We start from the raw sequence: 16,914 nt of genomic DNA on the forward strand, positions 1-16,914 counted from the left end.
ACTAGCGTTTTTGATTGTCTGCATCAATTAGAAAGTAAAAATTAATAAATATGTTCAGCTGTTTATACAATCAAAGTTATAATTAGATGCACCAAACAGAACATTACGGTTCATTAAGGTTATGGAAACATTTAACACATTGCCTTAACTGGCTTAACTTGATGAACTATATAGAAACTTGTTTCATAAAATATATACTTGCTTGTCCTCAATCAACTATATAGAAACTTGTTTCATAAAATGTGAACATATAATAGAAAATCTAAAGAAACTAAGAGCAAATAGTGAAGAAAGACATTGTTGACCCAAGTCCTAAAATACCTCTCAAGCGGGTATAATTGCTTTCCACGACCAAACTGTAGCAAAATCATAAATTAACAGATCACGTAGGTTGACCAAAAGTTGTCTTAACTGGCTTAACCTGGACAGCTAGATGTCATTACATTCACATGCTTATATATCTGATATAAATATCACACTTGTTCAAAGATCTTACATTATAGCGCAGTCTGTGTTTCTCAGCTCATTGTACAAATAAAAGAACAAATGACCATATTATACTGTCACAACATAAGAAAATCACCATATTACCAATGTAATACAGTAGTACCAAAGTCATCTGAATCGACCAACAATGACCATACTATATAGCTCACCTCATATTTCATTGGAAGCTGTCTATGATTCTAGTTAGGAAGTGTTTCCGGTCAGTTTAAACCTTAATTATCAGCTGAAATGACTATGGAATTATAAAAACATGGTCAAACATGGGTACACGAATTTACCTCATCGTTAGTCACCAAGAATGAGATCTTAAAAAATACAGAGAAGAAGCACTACAATAGGAAACACTGATTTTGGATCACGTTGATGAATATTAGGTGATACAAAAGGAAAGGAAAGTCGTGTATAAAAAAATTTATCCATCTAAACCTCATCATCTCTCTCTCTCTAGACCACAAACTTTTTATGGTTAGATTACAATCCTTCCATCCAAAGCATAAAAAAATCCATCTATGAGTTCAGATAAACCAACTATGAACTAATTAGAACATTAAAAAAATAAAAGATGAAAAAATAACATTTAAAATGATCTGAAATCAATTATCACCATGATAATTAGTGACCGTAAGACACTGCAATCACCATTCTAATTTATAGACCATGATCGACATAAAGTACATAAAACACACATGAACAGGTAAATTCGTAAGACACGATAAATATTCAAGAATTTTCATCATCACACAATTGGAAACAACAATGTCAATTACCATTATTAGAAGCATAAATTTAATTCAATCATAAAGTCCAAACAAAACTGAAATAGTCTCTTACCTTGTCTAATTCAATCCATTGCTCTTCGCTCCAATCAAATGTGTTCGTCTCCGCGTTATACCCATGTCCGGTTCTTGCTAAGAGACGGAACCAAGTGACATATTGGGTTCGCAAGTAATCCCAGTGGTTTCTCAACTTTTTTTGTGTGATGGTGCAGTCATACTTCTCAGAAAAGAACTTGCACAAATTTCCCCACGAAGTTTGCTTCAAAGAAGTTCCAGAAAATCCATACTCAGTAGCTTGTGCCAAACACTGGTCAATAAATAGCCCTCTAAATTCTGGGACGCTCCTAAAAGTTATCTTATTTGCTTTCTCATCTTCCTTTTTCTCCATAGAGAACTAGCATAAAGTAAAACAAATACAAGACGTGGGTAATTTGAAACAAAAAGAGTGTGCTAACTTTTGAGAATTACCATACAAAGTAATTTACCACTAGGCATGATCTTTATGCATTCAGGATATACGGGTTTAAAATGAAGATAGAATATTTGACAGCGAAAAGTAAAAGCAATGGTTGGCACCAGCTCATTACTGTCCTAATATCAAAAGAGAGATTCGCCAAAAGTAATGATCACTAATCCATAACAAACCATTTAACAAGCCAGGACAACATGCATAATATTTGATTGTTGGTTACCAAGAGACATGGATCCACCTTAGCATCTAGATTATCATTGCTTTTACTTTTAAACAACATTTCCTCTCTCTCTAAACAACATCATTCCCTTTGCATACAGTAACAAGGTTCTGCCGGCTAGTATCAAGAATTTATGATACATTAATTCATTAATGAAGACAACTTTTCTATTGCTTTCCTGTCCAAAGCACTGTTTTCGTTCAACTTAACAAACTCAGCAACTCAAAATCACACACTAAATATCGAAATGACAACACTTATATAGTAATAAGGATATTGGCTCAGCATTAAGAATAAAATAGATTTCCTATAAGGCTAGGAGCCTAGGACTAATTGTACTCTATTTCCCAAAAATTTCCCTGCCCATACTACATTATTTTTTTTAAATTAATACAGGAATACAAGTTTATTCAAGGTAAAATTACATTCTCCATTAAGATTAGCTAAAGTAAGTCACAAAATGCACAATAAACATAGCAATGAAAGATTCAGAAAGATTCAGAAAGTACTTATAATTTCAATAAGGGTTGTTATCATTACAGTTACCTAGAGATTTCTTAACTGTAAAAAGGAAAAACAAAATGAAATCCCTAGTTGTATGGTCTAGTATCCTAGCTATAAACAGGAAAGACCCATGTTCTATCATAATTAGCAAGCACAGTTATATTTCTCCCCTAGGCATTTTCACAAACACCATCAGATATTCAACAAGAAAATCTAAATAAAAACCCATCTTCTAAATCAAATAAAACCCATATGAAAATGAAAGAACATGTTCGACCATAAAATATTAATAAAAACCCATGTTCCGAATCACATAAAACCCATATGAAAATGAGTATGGATGAAGAATTATACCTGAAGATGATGAATGATTCTAAAAGAAGCTTTTAAATGATTTGAAAGAGATGGAAAGATGAGACGGGAGTGATGATTGAGATAGAAATTACTCGATTTGTTGAGAGAGGTGAAGAAGATATCAGTTGAGAATAGATCTAGGGTTTGCCTCCTCATCACCCATCTCTGCTTCCGACGGAATGAACGAAAAAAATGAGAAAGGAAATGAGTTTTTTTGATATAAAACGTGAGGGCATTTTCGTCGATTTCAGTGAGTCAGGGGTTTGAACCACCTACTCAGCAGCATTTCAATGCCTGACTCCCTAGGGCCCGAGTCAGGGGTTAGGTTCGACTCAGATGTCGAGTCAGGGGTTGCTAAATTTACAAAACAAACAGTCTGACTGCTGACTCGGCGCGAGTCAGGGGTTGACTCAGACCCAGACACCGAGTCAGCTGCAAACAAACAAGCTCTAAGTCCGAATCATGGATTGACTCAGATCCAGACACCGAATCAGCTGCAAACAAACAAGTTCTTAATCTTAATTAAGAGAAAGGAAAATGAGTCATCTCCACACTTTAGGACACCCCTTATAACTATAGGGTAGACATTCCAACCATTTAATGGTCCCCCACCAAAAAAAAAGTGCCCAAAAAAATGGTCCAAAATAAAAATAGTTGAACTTAAACATATACTTAGAGCATCCATAATGTACGAGCAAAACAAAATTTTTGGTCCAGCAATGAGACGCAGTGGAACATACTAAAGATCAAAAACAAGACTAAAACTATAATTCCGATTGTATTTTGTCTTGATCCTGGACCAAAACCAAATTTGATCGAGCGAATGTAAGACGTTTGTTTATTAATAGGCACTGGTATAGATCAAGCTTGGAATGAAGCGGGTGTATTCTCCTCGCCCAGAAATTGCGTTGTTGGTATAATCAACGCTTGAATTAGGCGGTGGTATAGATCACGCCCAACTTAGCGTTTGTAATATGTGCGCCTGTTGACAGGCGGAAATTAAATGGTCTCCCATTTGACGCACACATATTATCAACGCCCCATTTGAGGCACAAAGTATATCAACGTCCCATTGAGGCACACAGTATATCAACGCCTGTTATGGGCGTGCATAAAACTCACGCTTATAGTCGTCTTCTACCACGAACCATTTTCGACCGTTACAGAGAAAATTGGTTTGAAAAATGTTTATACCGTTGGTAAATTTAGAACGTTGGAGAACAAATTATAAACAATTCTCAAATCTAATTAGGTCTTGTACATGTATGTGAAAATTTTAAGGAAGGGGAAGAAAACTAAAGAAACATACCTCTCATTGAACGACAAAGCAGGGTTAATTTCTCGTTTTTTTTTTAGTGCTTGGTGATGTTTGCGAATGGGAGAACAAATTACAAGAATTGCTTCTGATTAAGCGGTGGCAACAAGTAGAAAAGAGGAGAAGACTTGAGAAAAAGAATAGAGTTTAACGCGCTAACACGTGTGATGTACGTGTGTGCTTTTGGGTTCGTCTAATATGTTCGCCTGACATTAGGCCTATGTATAAATTCTGCGCCACCAGGCATTAACTATATATCCGTCTGATATTCGGGCGTGCGTTTTATGTTCCCCCTACACTACAACAAAAGGGGTGTATTGCAACATGTCACAAATGTGGCAACAACCCCTATTTAGTGTGGCTATACCTTTTGCCACATAAAAATATTTTGCCACACCCGTGGCAACAACCTGGGTGGCAAGAAAAAATTGCCACCCCTTTAAGGTACAGTAGAAAAAGCTGGATTTCTTGCCACACCAAATGTGAGGCAATAACATGAGGCAAAACGTATTTCTATTTTTCTTTTTTCTATATTTTAAATTTTAATTATTTACTTTAAATTTTTTGCCACATTAACTGGTGAGGCAATAATTTGAGGCAATTTTTTTTATTATTATTTAATATAAATTATTTTGAATTACATTTTATTTAAAAATTATTTTTCCACACCATTGTCGTGGCTATGAGTGCGGAAAGACAAAGCCTGATGCCACAACTTGTATGTAGCTAAAACTCTTTTACCGATTTACTGGCCATTGTAATATTATGTTTTAAATTATGTACGGTAACAAAAAACAGTAAAACAATAACAAAAAGTGAATCCAAATAAAGAATTTAAGTTCCATTAAATAAAAGTAGTTGTCACAAGGCATACAGAATCCCACTTAACCATAAGAAAACAAAAAAAATTACACAATCAAAACTACAGAAACCTAATAATTCAAACTTGGCCTAGTCCATGTTAAATCAACTCCCAAGCGACCTAGGTATCCAATCCCAGACGTCTATTCCCGTTACCCAGGTACCTCCTAAACAAACCAAAACAAAGACCACCAAGCAAAAAGAATATCAACAAATGTAGAGAATCATCATGTCTAATAGAGCATCAACAAATACCTTTATTATCAAGGATGGGAGACTTACAATCATTTTGAGGTCTGTTCAGTTGGTCCCTGGATATGTAAAGCAGCTCCGCAGGTCCAAAGAGTAGCTCCTGAGGTCTTTGGCGCTGATCCAACGGTGTGAAAGGTCTCCGCTTGTCTATTGGGATGCTCCCCAGGCCAGTAAAGCAGCTCCGCAGGTCCAAAAATTTGCTCCTCCGGTCTTCCAGGCTGCTCCCCAAGTCTTTGGCGCTCTCCAAAGTATGAAAGGTGTCGGCCCGTGTCTGCTGGGCTGCTCCCCAAGCCTGTAAAACGGCAAATGTCCAAAAATTTGCTCCTCTGATATGCCAGGATGCTCCCCAAGTCTTTGGCGCTGCTGAGCTTATAGTGTTTGATGTTCCAATTACCCTTCCTGCCTTTAAATATTCCACCAACAATATAAATGAATAAAACAAAAAAAGATGCCATTCAGTTCATAAGTCACACACACAATCCTTAGGTTCACTGTAGAGTATGTTCACCTTAATTTCGGACCACAACCAATCCTTAGCGTTGTCATCTTGCAAATCCCAAGGCTTTTCCCAGTTCCAACGACGATATTGTTTGATCAACACACCAATGACACCGGAATATTTCACTTGGTTTTTTCATATCCCAATCAACTATTTTCCTTTCTTTTTCCTCTTTGTTCTTTCCAATGAAAGATGCAAAAGTGGTATCACCTCACACCTTTCTCTCTCGAAGGACATCAACTGCTTAGAGAGTAACGTAAGCATTTTGTACACGGTTATCTAAAAATACATCTAAACATAACAGTATCCAGAAAAAAAAAATCGCCAGTAGTTTCGGAATTGGAATGCTCTCCTTGCTCCACATTTTGTTGATATTCCATCCTGAACAAAAATAAAAAGGTTTCCTATATAATCATATATCATAAGAACACTCAGATTAGAATCTAAGAGAGGACTGTTGGAATATGCTAATTTGTAATGTCCACATCTATTCAAGGAGCTCATACATAATACTTAAGCAAGAAATAATAAAAGAGTGAGTTTTGAGCAGCAACACTAAAACTAAGCAAATACATCTCCGTAAACAACATCATTGAGTGTTCCAAAGTACTGATGTATACTAACAAAACTGAAGCACCTGAATTCTAACACAGCAAAAGAAGCCATCCCTCTCCTATCCAAGTATGAATATGTACAGATGCTCAATAGGATGTTAAGCTGATTGTACCTCAGAACATTAAGGCAAGTGAACAATCACACATGATATCATTAAAAAAAAAAGGGTAAATGGCAACAGAATCAGGAGGGTGGGTCATGCATAAGAACCATAGTTTACGCATCATCATACACCATTCCGAAAAATAGGGGAATATAGTTTGGTATGAACTTTAACAACAACCAAAATAGAGATGGATTTTGCTGTTAATGTATTAATCAAATATAAAAACGCCATTTATTTGAAAACTGATCACTTTACATAGCACAATCTCTATATTGGGGAAAAAAATGTGTAAACAGGAAAGGTAGGCAGGAAAAAGGCATCCATATAATACTTTTCTTTCATTTCTCAGTATGACAGTGACCTCATAACAACTGCTATTATGCTAAATATTCCGCAATCCAAAATACAACCACCAAATAAATAAAGAAAAATGAATAGGACAATATCACCATATCAGGATGAATTGGGCATGCAACACTTCATTGCTTTAACATAGTTTTTATGATACACTAATTCTTTCTGTAAATCACTGCAACTGAATAATCGATCAGGAGCAACAATTTGTAAAACACATTCAGCATCTTACAATTAAGTAACACCAATAAAGTAAAATGACCTAACTTATCAAAAGGGAAAAGATAGAAGTACAAAAATAAAGTCCGAACCTGAATATGTTTACCTGTCAACTAATTCGAATGCAAGATTAAGCTGAAACTAAATTCTTTAGCTCCATTAAATGCTCATCATTAGAAATGTTGAGAGTAAGACGAATATTTGTCACTAGTTCTTCCTGCTCCCAACTTAAAGGTCCAGAGGCATATAAGGCCACCATGGTGCAACGATAACCATGCAGTTCTAATCTATAAATCTATGCTGCCAATTCCTCTTTTGAAGGATGGGAATCTTATGTTACACTACATGATAAATTTGTAAAAATTTCTTTAAGAAAGGTTTTTCTCTTATTTCTAGCGTTACTATTACAACTAATTTTTGGGGAACCAAGACCGACTTAGGAACATGACTAGGATAATTAATTTGTATGATGAGACCAATCAAAATTATTGCATCTCAAACAAGGGAAAAAAATACTCTCATCTAAATCAGGTGTACGATGAGACCAAGCAAAATTTATAAATTCACCGCAGCCACGGAAATAGTCAGGGTGGCATCTACCCTTCTGCATCCAAATTGTATCCATCTAACCTCAGAAAAGCTTAACAATGACAAAACAACCAGCTCATTCCAAAAATTAGCAAATCCCAAAATTAATTTACCAATATGATTAAGACCTTAAACTCATCAAAAATTCTTAAAGATTCAACTATCTTATCAGATTATGAAATTACTTTCACATAAGATGGGACTTATTCAATCATAAGATGGGTTCCTGTTGTATTTCTGTTTACATTGAGAGAAACTCAAGATTGATGTCAAGAAGTTAGGAAAGAGAAAGCTTGTTTCTGTTGTTTAACTCGATGAATGGTTGGGATTGAATGTGTGTTGTTTCAGAATGATGTGTTGCGTTTTTCAGGGAAGGAGACCTGAGAAGCAAGAATCAAACTCAACAATGTTCTCTCTAAATCACCAGTTTGAGAGTCGGGCTCAAACTGTTCTTAGAAATGCCTGCCTGAACGAGTATTTTCATCATAATACATTCAGTTGTTACTAATCGGCCTAAGTTTTATGCATCCCAAAGTTGGTTCAAATTATCACAATAAAAATCCAAAAAATAAACTCAGATTTCAAATTATCTCAATCTATCAGATAAACATCAAAAATTTACCAAACAAACATGGAGTTTTAAGAGTTGATAATACCTGATATTGGGAGGCGTCGAGATTCTCTTTTTCCTTAACTGAGAATACAAAATAAGTCGAGATGATTTTATTTGTGGATGTGGGAAAAAAAATCAAATTCTAAGGTTCAAGTTGCACAGGGGAAGAAAGATGTTTTGGCTGTTCCACATCACCAAAAATACGTCTCTAGGGATTTTCCAAAAAAAGGCACGTGAATCACGTGGTTTGTTTTCTTTTCTAATTAACCGGATATTATTGCTATTATTGTAATAATTTAATCGATAAAATTATTGAAAAAAGATAAAAAAATATTTAATAAATGTTTTTAGCCTCGAAAAGGAAATTTAAAATTTATCAATTATACTATCGTGCACTATTTAAACTTGTTGTCACTTCTATGTGGCTAGAAATTAAGTTATTGCTTCTTAAAAGGAAAACATGATGTAAAAACGTATTTTTTGTCTCATCTATTCATATGTGTAGCAAAAATTCTTACTTAATGCCACACCTATTATTGTGTGAGGCTAACCCCCCACCCCCCCGTTATTGCCACATTATTTATAGATGTGTGGAAAAATAGGGAGGCAATAGAACCACTTTCTTGTAGTGCTATAGCAGGCGTTCGTTTAATCCACGCCCCATGACAGGCGTTGGTTATATGTAAGCCCATTTCAGACCAGCATTAAATCCACGCTTTACTAGCAAGCGAACAACATATCCGTGCTGGACCAAATATACTCTGCTACCGTAGCGTAGCCCAACGAACTAAATTCAAATTTGGTCGTTTGTCTTAGTCTTTGATCTTTGGTTTTAATCGCTCCATGGCAGTTGCTCTTATGGATAGAAATTGGGACGGGATGGGCAGGGCAGCCCAGCTATTGAATTAAATGGGCAAAAGTGGTCCGGCCTTGGCTATCTCTTAGCAAAAATCAAATGGTCCGGATGGGCAAGGTTTTGCAATAAAAAGTAGCCATCAAACACCGAAACCGGTATTTAATAAAGGGAACATTATTTAAATACCCTCGAAATTCATCCTTAAAACATATCCTTATTTAATTTTTAAAAATACCTCTATTTTCCAAAAATGGACGCAACTTTATGCAAAAAGTGGAATCAACTTTCTCAAGTTGACTCAAAAAAAAATATTTTTTTTACCCCTCGAAACTATTTGTACAAAATCAACAAAAATGAAAGTATTATACCATTTCCTTTTTAATAATTTGTGTGCGGGAGGAATGCCAGGGAGCATTCATAAAGAATGTTTAATTTCAAAAATAAAATAAAAATCTGATGCAAACATAAAATAAATTAATATTAAAATACTTCCAAAACTGAGTAATGTTCAAAGGAAATCATAGATTTCTCTATATATCTGGCAAACCAAAATTATTACCTTTGCAAGAGTACAACATAGTTCCACTCACGTTGTTTTAGTTTACTGAAATAGCAGAAGATGTAACTACTAGAAATACAGTAGTACACCCAAATAGAAAGTAAACTAAGATCTCAAGACAACACCACGAGTTACATAAGAATTTCTTTTATTAATCAATAAACCAAGAACATATTACAAGTTTTAGATCTTTTGAAAACCCTAATCTCACTCTCACTGTTAAACCTGTTCCTTACCTCCAAAAATTCGATCCATCTCCTATGCCCAAAGATTCCTATTTATAGGCCGAAACGACCTTAGTGGGATACAAATCTGTTTACTTCGAACAACGTTACATTTAGGTCGCAAACTCACTTTCTATTTCCACTAGTGGAAAATGAGGTTTTTATAACTCACAGCCCCGACCCCCAATGGAGGTCCATTGACCGTGGACCCGTCAAGACGGTCATAGATATAATAAAAAATACGGGAAAATTCTTTAATTGCTAAACACGGTGGTTGAATAACAAATTTTTATTAAGATACTAATCCTCTTCAACGACCGATGGCGCGACCGCTGAGCCTAGATGTTTCCGTGGTTAGATTTTTTCGAGATTGAGTTTTCTCACTGATCTAGGGCTGTGATTAAATATCTTCTCTCCACATTAAATCCCAAATAACCTTATCTCTTTCTCACCTCGTTCATTTTTCTTCTCTCTCACCTCTTTCTCAGCAGAATTCCTCACCTCTCTTTCTCTGTTTTTTTTGTCTGTAAGTTTTCATGGAGATCGAGTCTACTCATTGACTTCCTCTCTCATCTCCTTCGTTATTTGTTCTCAATCTGCCTCCATCGTCTTCTTCTACAAAGTTTCCAGATCCAGAAGGTGGAGAACAAGTCAATACCCTCAATAAATAATCAATTTCAATGGTAGTCTGTGCTTTCAATTGTAAAATATTTCCCGCTTTCAACTGGGTAATTATCTAAGGTTCATTCTATCATCTTCAAATTTAATTTTAATATTAGGGTTAGGGTAAAATTTTCAATCTCTTGCTTTTCCTTCAATTGAAGTATTATTTTTCTTGATTAGGTGCGGATTACTTTAACTTGTTCCTATTGTGATTCCTGATGATGATGGTGTGGTGGTTGTGATGAAGCAGAAGATGGTCAGTTTTCTAAGAAGATTTTTCGTTACACTGTTGTCTGTTTTGTGAGGTCAGGTAATTACTTTTTTTAATGGAATGATTTACTAGAAGATTGCTAGTTACACTGCTTGTTTGTGTTGTTATTTTTTGTTTCTTTAATTTGGCTTTCAGGGATTTTCTGATATCATGAGTTGATGTTTCTGTTTGGGTGGTGGTTGGGAAGGAATTTCATTGTTTCAGTTCAGGTGGTGATTTTTAAGTATTTTATGAAATGGGTATCATTGGTGGGTTGAGTTCAACTTTGATTCCATTATATTTATTGAAATTTCTAGTTTGTTTGCATATTCTAGATTGGATTCTAATGGATTATATACTCTTTTTAAGAATTTTTTTTTTATTATTTTGTAATCTTTGGTTTGGCAAGAATCTAAAGTAAGTATGGGGTTTTCTGATATTTGTTTGAATTACAACCAAATAGGAACTTTTTTATTTTGATGCCAATTTGTTGATATTGAATGTCTTAGACACATGTAGCTCAAGAGCTTAAATTCATATCTCAAATCTGAATTCAATCATACAAATTGCTTACTGGAATTTAATCTGTTGACCATCACCTACTCCAAAAGTTACTACAAGATAGCAGGGCTTGGATGTCCTTCGAAGGAACAGGGAAACGACATCCATCTTCCTTGAGATTCTCATAAAATTGTAACTTCGATTATGTTATTTGGATCTGTAGTAATTCTATGAGAGTAATATCATGAAGTTGTTTGGAGGCACTGAAATACGCTTGTCCCGTAGTCTGTTGCAAGATTTCTGGCTACATCGTAACTTTTTCCGATTTTTGGATTCTTGAATTCATTATTGTAAGAGTGCTAACCTTTCTTTAAACAAATTAGGCAACAACTGTATAAAAGGTTTCATCCGTTGCTTCGCGAAGTGGTGTACCTGTGATTGCTGATTCTGGTATTTCAAAATCTGGGTACATTATCAAAGATTTGATGCTTGGTGCATCTACAATTATGATGGGAAGTTTCTTGGCTGGGAGCAGTGAGGCTCCTGGTGCCTACGAATTTCAGGTATACATGCACTAATATGAAAAAATGTCTTACATTGAAGTCCTCTCAACGAATATAAGAGTCTGATGGTTGTTTTACTCTCACCTTTGTGTTGAAATTGAATATTATTCTTTATTTTCTTCTTAAAATGGCACATTTTTTGTGTTTCCTGTATCACTCTTTGTATAAGATTTGAAGTTCATTTGTTCAATTGCGGTAATTGGTTTCATTTACTTTGTGACTGCGTTTTTGTTTGAAGGCTTTATTTATTATGATTCTGGGAAGTTTCCCTTTCATAGCTAAGCTATCTGGACCCAACTTTTCCTTGTGAATAAATATTGCATCTCTTCTGAAGAGTTTTTTTAATCGGTAAGTCCAAGCTCAAAGATGAATGGTTTCTTTACTCTAGTTTCAAGACTGCTAACTTTGGGTCCTAAATGACTACACACACTTCTATTTTCACTAGGTTTGTCATCCTACCAAACACCACATTAGTAAGTCTCTCGCTCACCCTTGGTTTCATATTGTCTCGGCTTTTAACTGTTACATTAGATGGTTTTATAACTTCGATATTTTGATAATAGTCTTAGCGCCACAGAGGAGCTGCAAATGGAATTTCATCAACTGCAATGTGTCTACCCAAATTGAGTTATTTCTTTCTACATAAATTTGTTATTGAGGGTCAGTGGTCTGTAGCATAATGGATCTTGCTGTTAATTGATATTTACTACTCTCTAAGTGGAAACATAGACTATTAATTAAAGTTTCTCTTGCTGACAGATCATGGGTGCTGTTCAGCTCCTTAAAATTTTGGAGAAGATTGGAAATGCGGAACTTGAAGTTTGAACTTCTAAGTTGATTTGATTTTTGAGTTCCCCATTTGGTATTTGCTGGTGTGATTGTCGGTGCATGCTGATGTGATTCTTCTTGGTTTCTGTATTACTATGACTGGATTAGCTTGCATATATACCTATAGTTGCTCTCTAATTTTCTCATGTTTAGGTAATCTTACAGTGACATATGCCATGTATTCTTTTTGAACTTGTCGGGAAGTTAATCATTTTTTCTTGTTTGAACTTGTCTTTCAGGTTTTAAACTCGGGTCTGCGAAACATATAGCAGAAGCAATAGTGAATAAGTACGGTGTCGTAAGGTTGACTTCTGAAGTTAAAGGTATAGCTTTGCTGAAAACAACGCAGGTAACCATTCACCGCTCTTGTCGCAGCTTAGTAACTTTGTGTATATGTATTTCTCCTTTGGATGCACACCTATCCATATGTCACTACATTTTAATTTTTGTAATGGCAGTTTGATTAAGATACTCCCGTACTCGAATAATGTTAGTTTCGTTGTAAGATAACCAAATAAGAAAATTCCATCAGCGGCTTAAATATCATGTCATGGTTCTTGTGACTGAACCCTGCTCTTAGTTCATAATAGTGAGTTATGCATGCGTATATTTTGTGTCGAATGTATCACCAAGTGGGTCTAGTCAGGATTTGTTAGTTTTTTTTTCTTTCACACAACTCGATTTCGCTGGAATTTGTCTTTGTATCAACTCTGTAACCATTTTTTCGTTCTCAGTTAACCATTGTGATTAGTTTCATCTCAAATCTTGCAGATAAGTCCTGTGCCATGCTCAGGGGTGTGTTATACTTGACAGAAACGGGGCTCACAGCAAAGGAAAGTGAGTGCTTAGCTTCAAGAACTCCTTTAGTTTTGGTACTTAAGATTTAATCTTTATAAAAATGTATGCTGAAGACTTTCTTCTTGGAAGTATTCATGCCTTGTAGAATATTTCAGTCGGGTATTCGTGCATTGTATATATAATACTTCAGTGGGTATGTACAGATTTTATTGTAAAAATAGTTGAATCTGAAGTGGCATTTGTAAGAAATGTCAAAGGTCAACAAAGAAGTTTGAGGTTTGTTTCGCCAGCGAACTTGTTCCATCTCCTAGTTTGGCTATTACCTAGTTTGGCTATTACATAGTTTTGTTTCTGAATGTAACTTGCTTTTCTTAGATGTCATTGATAAGAGATGGGGATTGAGAAACACATATAATGGACAAGTTCTGCTTGGGCTCAGGTAAATCAAAAGATCCTATCTGAGCATCATTCCTTGTTATCATTTTAGTTGGTATTAGTTTCTCCAAGTCTCATTACAAATCCTATTAAGTTCAAGGTTATATTTCGTGTTTCAGGTTTTAAACTTGGGTTTGCGAAACATACATCAGAAGCAATAGTGATCTCCAAGGAAGCATTGGTACTTGGTTTTCGAATCTCCAATAAGATCAGACCCCAACAAGAATGCTTATGAAGATCCATGTGTTTTCACTGGAACCACGAATGAAGCTCCTAAATTTCGGCAACTGTTGGAGATGATGAGCATTCGGATGGATATATTCAGGTAATAATGTTGGTTTTAACACTTGTTTAATGGCTTTTCTTGTAAGATTTACATTGGTCAGAACTCAAAATTTTAATCTTTTTTGTGTAGTTTGAATCCAATGAATCAATGAATGATTATTTTTGTGCAAGTTTAATTTGATTCTCAATTTTATTTGATTTGAATTTGGGTCTCATTTTGAGTTTGATTTGATTCTCATTTGAATTCTAATTTGAGTTTCATTTGATTCTCATTTGAATTCTGGTTTGAGTTTCATTTGTTTGATTTGAGATTTAGTCAGATTCAGTCCGACCAGACAGCCAAATCTGAATCTATTTTTTTTATATTAAGATTCATATTTATGACTGATTGTGGTCAGTCATAACGTGCCAACTGTTAGCATCGGTCGTTGATATAATATTTTCAACGACCCGTATGGCCACGTCATAGATGAAAAAGACGCTCAGACAACGACCCTTTCTCCGACTGCCAAAGCAAGTCATTTAACTCGTATATATGTGACTTGCTTCACTGTCGCGAAACTACTATTTTCCACTAGTGTTCGTCTATTTTACTTTTGACTAAGTCTTTCCTTCCTTTCGCTGACACCTCTGGGGCTTGTCGGGACAACTGTCTTATTTCTTGTCCAATAATTCAATGTCTTCGAGGACCAACTTCTCAGTCAAGTAATGTTACTTTGCTTATCCTTTATTCTTTGTAGGTTGACTTCCCACCCAAGAAACCTTACTTCGTTTATTATGCTTCGGGTACATTATCTTGTTGACTACTCCAACAATCCCTTTCTGTTGTCTTTATCTCGGTAAGGTTCCTCGGGACCATACCCTTGCTTTCCAGAGCGGGTAGGTAAAAGTTGATTTCGACTTTGATTTGACAAGTCACTGACCTGGGCACTTGGGTGGGTAAATGTTAAAAGATCTTGTGGTTAGATTTTCCTTCATAGTTCGTATCTTTTGGTGTAGCCACGTGGCGATACGATTTTCTACCCTTACATTTTTCCTTTTCTTGTTCTGCTCGAGTAACACACGAGCAGAATAAGAACCGCCTTACACCCATGTAGTCCATGTTCTTTATTTCCTAAGACTCCACGTGGCCACACCCTCATAATGACCGGCTAGCACCGGTCAGAATTCCTCGAACGTGTCGCCCACCGACTTTTCCCGGTCGTCTTCTTCTAGCTATAAATGTCCCCACCGACTCCACGTGCTGTTGTCTGCTATATCACTGCTCTTCTTTTCTCTCAATCTTCCTTAGTTCTTCTGCCTGCTTCTATGGCTTCTAACTCAGTTTCGTCATCTACTCCTCTCGAGGTCATGAGCGAATTTCAAACAGTTTTTCAAAAGATGGGTCTTACACTATCCCCCGCTGTCGATTCTTCTATGAATCCTTCTCTTCCTGCGTCTCCAGACATGGAACTGAACCTGCGCTGGATTCAAACTGATACTTGATCGATTGACAGGTTGATCATCGCTCTGGGTCAACTGCGCGCTGGGTTAACCTTCCCTTTGTACGACCCATCCAACCCTATTTTCTTCGAGATTCTCAACAACCTACAGTGTGGAGTCTTCCAGCTTTCGGGTGATACAATCCGTACCTCGAACGAATTCAAGTTTCGTTCAGAAGGAAGGACTTGGTTGGTTCCTTTAGCTCCAGAGTCATTCGATCCTCGCGATTACAACGTGGATTTCTTCATGTCCAACTATTCTGCTAGGTTCTCAAGCACCAGAAAGCACCAGGAATGGGGTCTTGACCTTGTCCGAAGGTCTCTCTCGGCTCCATCAAAGGCTCTTCTTCTTGATGCTGACCATATTCGCCTAACAGTTTATGAGGACTGGATGATGTTTCCTCTTGTCGTAGAGGGTCCCTGGGTCTGGGGTGTGGATGAGAAAGGTGTACCTCGCAAAGGCCCCCTCCCGAAGAATTGCTATCTCTCCGGTTGTCAGCCTTGGAAGCTTCACTGGTCCATTCCTCGCGAGGTATTGTCCCTTTTCCTTGGCCCTTTTGCTTCGCTGCTTTCTTAACTTTGCCGTGACAACTTCTTCCTTCTCTCATTAGTACGAGATGCCTACCGCTGGTCTCCTCAAGGACCATAAAGCCAAGGATGTAGTCACTGCATCGCCCGCTCGTCATCAGGTGACTACTTCGCCACTAATACTTTGTTCTCGTATCATCCTTGTGGATTCTAATTTCCTTGATCTTTCAGGAAAAAATTCCTCTCATCAAGCAACCTGTTCCTTCATCAACTAAAAGAGAAAAGAAAGCGCGATCATTCTCCCCCTCCTAATCAGGTACATTTTTATTCGCTGAAAGCCACTACTTCGTATTTGTCTCTGCATTTCCTTTCATTCCTTTCTATGACTGGCTATTTTCAGACTGGTACTTCCCCATCTCCCCTTTCTGGTGAATCTAAGAGGAAGCGTATGACTTTGGATGTGGTCAGCCTGACGAGCTACCAAAGTGCACCTGTCTCCCCTATTCTTTCTGTTACACCCCAGCCTTCTCGTACGAAATTAACCATTCCTTCTAAGGCTTCCGTTTCACCTCCTCCTGCTGACCATCCCAAGAAATCCGACGAAGTCCCTACTGCCGACAAAATGGGAAAGCAAAAGGCATTGTCTGAATTGACTCATCCTATGTATGATCTAGGCATTTTCTGAACC

The 16,914-nt window shown here is 36.5% G+C and overlaps 2 long non-coding RNA genes across 14 annotated transcripts; one reads left to right on the plus strand and one right to left on the minus strand.

The window, feature by feature from the left end:
- Positions 1–5,017: 5,017 nt before the first annotated feature.
- LOC113292692 lies at positions 5,018–8,300 on the minus strand. The gene is made up of 3 exons (XR_003331824.1): positions 5,770–8,300; positions 5,292–5,664; positions 5,018–5,176 (listed from the first exon to the last, which is right to left on the minus strand). It is a non-coding gene; the product is annotated as an uncharacterized LOC113292692 (long non-coding RNA).
- A 2,060-nt stretch (positions 8,301–10,360) lies between these two features.
- LOC113295760 lies at positions 10,361–14,378 on the plus strand. Of its 13 annotated transcripts, XR_003332925.1 has the most exons (8): positions 10,361–10,622; positions 10,738–11,871; positions 12,110–12,219; positions 12,317–12,344; positions 12,435–12,852; positions 12,939–13,048; positions 13,471–13,936; positions 14,052–14,378. It is a non-coding gene; the product is annotated as an uncharacterized LOC113295760 (long non-coding RNA). The 13 variants fall into 13 exon arrangements; XR_003332927.1 differs by having other exon boundaries at positions 10,738–12,852; positions 13,471–13,536; positions 13,688–13,773; positions 13,873–13,936; XR_003332923.1 differs by having other exon boundaries at positions 10,738–12,852; positions 13,471–13,536; positions 13,701–13,773; positions 13,873–13,936.
- Positions 14,379–16,914: the final 2,536 nt, after the last annotated feature.

This window comes from Papaver somniferum, chromosome 7 (assembly GCF_003573695.1).
Source record: "Papaver somniferum cultivar HN1 chromosome 7, ASM357369v1, whole genome shotgun sequence".
NCBI classification, from domain to species: domain Eukaryota; kingdom Viridiplantae; phylum Streptophyta; class Magnoliopsida; order Ranunculales; family Papaveraceae; genus Papaver; species Papaver somniferum.